We start from the raw sequence: 6,882 nt of genomic DNA on the forward strand, positions 1-6,882 counted from the left end.
CCAAACTCTTTCTAAAGTTTTTAAAACAGAAAACCCACTTTCGTTCCCCTCTTCACCATAAGAGATATGGCAAATACCATTTGTTATTACATTATTATTTGTCCGTATATGTTGAGCAATGCTGTTCAAATGTTGAAAGATGAGTTGTCAAAGACCAAATGAAGGTCAACTATCAGAGATCAAAGCGCATAGAACACACAACATGCAAGGAAAAAGAAATCGTTTTTCGTTTTACAACACATATTAATCTCTGAAAAACAAAAACAAACAAACAAAAAATTTTGAAAGAAAAGATTAAAAATTAAAACTTTCCTTTTTTTACTTGAAATCTATACGTTGATGCCATATATTTTTCACTGGAAAAATCATGCACACAGTCGGATTTCGAAACTGAAAAAATATAAATGCAATAACTTTTGAATATATGAGAAAGGTGATTCTTTTCATATGAGAAGATAACTTTTTGTACCGAAACGTACAGATTTTTTTGAGGTTTTTGAGATAAAACTCAGATAATCTTTAGATTCAAAGACACATACGATTACGGAACTCAAACTTCACCTAATTTTGCTATCTAATTGCAATCACGGTCGATCTGGAATATTTTCATCCGCATATGATGAGAATTTTAGGTCTATATTTATCCAGGATATAGAAAAATTCCAGATTTAAAATCTGGAAATCTTGTATAAAATTCTTTACTGAGATTTAAATTCAGACAATGGCATTACAAACCTGCAACTTGATTAGTAAGTACCTATAGCTCAGGTTATGGTTTATAATTAATAAATATACATAGTTTGAAATTTTTAAACAGAATAAATTTGCGTTATTCTAGACTTAACATTTAAGTTTATGATTTACGATAGATTAACATATTCTATTAATTTATCAATTAATTTTAATTATTAACATATTCTACCTAATTTATCAGACTTTTATTGAAGAACTTCTCTTTCTGTAGGCAAATGGTTTTATACTTTGCATCAACCCCAACAATTTTCACAAAATTGTGCTAGTTGCTGGTGTATTAGCTATTAATGCAATCTCTCCCATTTTCCAAATTGCCTGAAAAATTTATTATCTTATTTTTAATTCTTTCGATTAAGTTTATATATAGGAAACATATTTAATTACATTGTAATTTATCAGAATTTTTTTATTTGACCTTCGGAACAACGGTTCTAAATTTATCAGTATTTTAGAAAACTCAGCGTTATTTCAAAAAGATCTTACACTACTATTTGTTTCATTTCGAATTTGTAATTTTTAAAATAAAGATTTTCTAAGATAAAGAGAAACAGAAAGCTGTGGTTTGTAACAGTTAATATGGAGTATGGCATCTCAACACTCACAGATGGAAAATATACTTTAAACTCAAGTCCTTGTTCATTATATACCTCTAAAATGTCTAAAATGAACTTATTGTAAAGAATATTTTTATTGATAGCGATTTCAGAAAAGTCAGATTAAAACTTAACATGCTTTCGAAAACATTGTATAAGGTGGTTACATTTAAAGAACACTTTGAAAAGAAAACTAGGGGTCAAACGATTCCCAGACTCCGTGGCAGACATTTCAGAGCATGGGAGAACGAATAATACAAGAAAAAAAAATAATAAAAAAATAAATAAAGAAAAAAGAAAAAGAAAAGAATGGGAAAGACAGTCGAACAGTATAAATTCAATTCAACTGTCTTCGAAAACTAACTCAGGACATAGTTCTTTTGTACATTAATTATAAATTGTATTGTCATAAACGCTGAAATGTCGATGTAATTATGGAAATCTTTAAGTTAGAGATTATAGGAGTCGCAATTTTTATAAGCTCTGTATCACATAGGATAAAGATGTCTAGATGTAAAAAAATTTATTTGTTCATCCTAGTTTTTATCTATGAATAAATTGGTTCCTTTATGCTTTGAGTCATATTAAAGAAATGGCTTAATTTTATGTCCGCCTGTTTTTTTTTCTCCCTCCCTTCAAAGCATTTAAAGTTTGAATAAACCCTTTCTAAAAACCGAATATCAAAACCTCACTGTAGAAAAATAATAGAATAATAACAAAGCCTATATGGACTTTTACTTCCCAGCTTTTCAAAATCTGTAAGTAACAATGGCTGAAAAAACAATCCATCCGGATTTTTTTAAAAATTAATTAAAATTTGCTAAATGTTTATTTTGAACTGACTCTTCTTTTGATTATCATTATTCATTTACCTACTTTTTTTAATTTTGTTAGTAGACAAATCTTTCCAATAGAAAAAAAAAAGGTATGAGATTGGGAAAAAAATTTCCATCCAGAAAGCTATAAAGGATTGAGAAAATTTAAACATTTTGTGCATCACAGAAATTGAAGTCACATTTCAAATATTTTAATCATTTTTTAATAGCCACACTTTTAAGCATATTTTAATAACCTTTTATAAAAAGAATGTCTACATTATATTTCAGGCATTTTTCTCTAAAATTAAAATGAATTTAATAACCAAGCAAATTTTAAGCAACCCTTTATGTTGTTACATTATATTTCATAAGTTTTTATTTAAAATTAAAATCAACATTTCCATAGTGAGAAAATTTCCGAATGAAATCAAAGCACTTTTTAAAATTATACATTCGATTTCGGATTAATGATAAAGTCTTTTATTTCAGATTTTACCTCATGATGTTATTTTGATTTCCATGACAATTATTGTTCAACATAGACTAAAAAAAAAAAAAAAAAAAAAAAAAAACCTGATATATGTAAGCATTTGGTTGATTTGAAGTCAGCAGTACTCTTTCGTTGGATAAGTATCATCTGCATTGTGATAATGAATATTTGGATAATAATGCATTATCTTGAATCCTAAAAAAAATGTCAGACTTCATTCACACACATACAAATTAAAACTACCTGCAGAAATAATTTCTTCTCGATTTGCTCATGTATTGCATAATGTGTATATGCATAATAATGTGTATAATATTGTATATGCATAATGTGTTGCATTTTTAGTTTCGGAATATGGTGAATATTATCAATTATGCGTTTGGGATCTTCTTCAGTAATTTCATTGGTTCCAAAATTGCATATAGATAAGTAATTTTGATATCAAGATTTCATTTATCTAAAGTTTTGCGTTTTCTTTTATTTCGTTCATATACACTTGGAGAGATAATAAAAAAAAATAAAGAAATAAGTCTATACCTCTGACGAATTTAACTGAAAATAATACACAGATCCATAATTTTGGTGTGAAGATCATATGTTGAAATTTATCGGCCCAGCTCTATGATGTTTTCACTTGAAGGAGGGAAATAATTGGTAAAATTCTGAAATAAATTAAAATTATAATTTTGTGCCAAAATAACAATTTAACATCTATATACAGGGTAAACAGTGAAGTCCTTTAAATTCAAAATGGCGTCTCTTATAACCAGGGAAGTAACGTTATCTGTTAGTAAAGTGACTACATTGAATTCGTGTAATAATATCAAAGAATTCCTTTTTTTTTCAATTTCAGGACGAATTCATTTTCAAGTCACGAAAAGTTCATAATTTTAATTCCAAATATATCCGCCAATTTTACATATAATTCCATGAAATTTTTTTCTATGGTTTCATTTTGGATAAAGTACATTTATAAATTGAATTTTTTTGGTCGATTTTCTTTATTTTTGTAACTTTCTTACTTCGCTGCTGGGAACTTTGTAACTTTCCTCGATAAAAATAAAGAAAATCGACCAAAAAAATTCAATTTATAAATGTACTTTATCCAAAATGAAACCATAGAAAAAAATTTCATGGAATTATATGTAAAATTGGCGGATATATTTGGAATTAAAATTATGAACTTTTCGTGACTTGAAAATGAATTCGTCCTGAAATTGAAAAAAAAAAGGAATTCTTTGATATTATTACACGAATTTTTCTAAGTTAAGCAAGTTTACGAAAGCACATTTTTCAGTATATTACGAATATATACATTTATAAAATTTATGAATACGTTTTACAACTTTAGGTGAAACCTTTTTGTTTCACATCACTGAAAATTCTTAATTTTAATCATAAATATCTTCGCCAATTTTACAAAAAATTATATGAAACTTTTTCCCATTTTTTTTTAAATTATGGAATAGGATACATTTTTTAAAAAGAAATTTTTGACTGACTCTTTTATTCTTTGTAACTTCCTGATCTCACCACTAGGGGCCTGCAACCTGTTTCAATAAAATCACTATAAGCACTTTATTATCGATACACGTTACTTTCCTGGCTTTGCAAGACGCCGTTTTGAATTTGAAGGACTTAAAAAGATTATACCAATCAATATAATATAAAATATATAGTATATAAATAATAATGTACATAGCACTGAAATAGCTCTTATTACTTATAGTGAAATGGCGACAATCAAGTGTAAATAAATCGCCGTACGAACGTAACATTTACATTCTTACAATTGCCAAAAATTAAAAGCCTCGCTAATCAATGAAGTTTCAAAGGATTACTAGAAATGTTCTGGAGTGATTTTGCCTGATCATCAAAAATTTCATTCAGTCAGAGAGAAAAAAAAAGATGTAAAAGAAATTAAGAAATAGGCTCCAAATTAATTGAACGAGAAAATAGACTTAAACGTCGCTAGATAGGCAATCGCTCTGACTTATCTATAGATACAGATGACCATATCTTCCAAAACTAATATCTCAGAAAAGGATATTGTATAGTTTTAAAACGAAAAAAAAAATCCTTTATTTTTTAAATAAATTCTTTATATTGAATTTCATACTCAGTTTGCTACAATGTTTTTAATGTAATGATGAAATTCAAATTAATCCGTCAAAGGACTCAATCCCATTCTTTTGCCAATGCTAAAATTAATATTTAAAAAATTGCTTTCTGTTATCATTAACTCCAGAATTTCCACTTCCGCTTTTATTTATTAATATATACGCTTTTTAATTTGGATCAGCAGGAATGTGTAGCAGATGGATTCCATTAAATTCATTTTATAGGCGTACCTCATACCAAGTTGAAATTTTTAAAAATATATTTCATATTAACCGTTTAACAAGATATCAATAAACTGGGTGAACAAACTGATCGCCAAAGATGATTAGCTATAAATATTATTGCAAATCATCTTAATTTTCGTCATTAGTTATCATTATATTATTATATATTTTTGTTTTCTTATTTATAAATCAAGTATCGATATGGCAGTTTTTTTTCTTCACTACTTTTTATCCTTTTTTTTTCTCGGAAAGCTTGTGTAATTCCCTGCCCTTTCCGGTTATCCATCCGAGACAAATGCCTCCTTTGCTTCTCCCCAGTCCCGACCCTGGCACTAATAGTAAGTGTTCAAGCAATCTTTTTCACCAAAAAAAGGCAATAAATCATTAAATGCAATAAAGTGGGAATATTTATTATGAGGGGAAACGATTTCGCGATCTAATTTATAAATGCATAGACATAGTGACTGTTAATCGCAATTTATATGCAATTATGCATAATTAATGCATAATGCACTTATGAATAATTCTCAGTGCTTTTGAAGTATAGCGAATAACTATAGCTATTCAAAGTCATAAGAGTATCAAACTTGTTTGGAATAGTTACGTCGATTGATCAATAAGCAAAGTTATTATGCCAATAAAATACCATAATGTAACGGCTGCCAGAAAGTACAATTCAGATGCAAGAGAGATAAGATCGCATAGCATTTCCATGTAACTGTCGAATCGATAGACTGCAATACCAATATTTTCATACCAGACTAGGCAAAAGTATGTCCCTCTCATTTAGGCAGATGCCTTGATTTTATTATTTGAAAAATATCTTCTGCTTGTCAAGACCTCCTTTATTCATCTGAAAAGGAAATAATCACTATTAAAAGAGGAAGTTAATTAAAAAGGGATTTCACCATAGTTCTCATTCTAAATTTTGTATCAGATCTCAAATATGGAGGGCGGTGTGGGTTTTGGACTTTTTATGCGGAGGATTTCATTACTACTCACCTGTTTTTTACAAGCTCATTATAAACTTCGATTATTCAAAGTCTTATTCCATAAAACCCTCATTAATTTTCACACTTCAATGAATTTCGGCATTTATATTGCTATAATTCGTTTGGAATTGAATAAATCTTACCAGACACTACAGTGAGGCAATTCTACTCATCAGTTGCCTCTCTAATATGAAAGAAATTCTTTCTAAAACTATTTGCTTCGGAATGATGTGTCTTACAATCTCATTTTCTTCTTTGATCGTCTTTCGGAAACACTGCTTTAGGATTTCTCGAGACAAGGGAGTTAAAACTATATTCATCTCAATAGAGATCTCAAGTCATAGAAATCTCAAATATCTCAGTCATCATCATAGAGATCACAAATAGAGATTTTCATCCTAACGCATCTCTAGTTTTCGAATAATTGGTCATAAACAACAGTAATAAATAGTTAGACTTTCTTTAATATTAATCTGGTGTTGACGATGTTACAGGGAATAACATCGTCTAACGCCATTAATACTGAAAAATATAGGGTGCTAAATACGTTATAATTATTACTTCCATTCCTATTATTATGATCTAGAGTCTCAATAAGCCATTATAGGGAGTGGTAAGTGCGTTTAATTTAAAAAGTCTCAAATGCGCTCGAGTTAATGCAGTATTGGAGCTTCACTGATAGTACTAATCAGAGGTTATAAGTATCTAATTACAAATATCAGGAAGGATATTGAAGCAACCTCTGTCTGAAGCAACAATTAAAAATTACCGTGCCAATAATGCGTAATTACGATATATGTCTTACCATCATTTTTAAGCAGTAATATAATTTCGATGATACAGAGGTAAGAGAACATTTAAGAAATCAAATAATCAATCTATCTTTTGTAA

The sequence above is a fragment of the Argiope bruennichi genome, chromosome 4, assembly GCF_947563725.1.
Source record: "Argiope bruennichi chromosome 4, qqArgBrue1.1, whole genome shotgun sequence".
Classification (NCBI taxonomy): domain Eukaryota; kingdom Metazoa; phylum Arthropoda; class Arachnida; order Araneae; family Araneidae; genus Argiope; species Argiope bruennichi.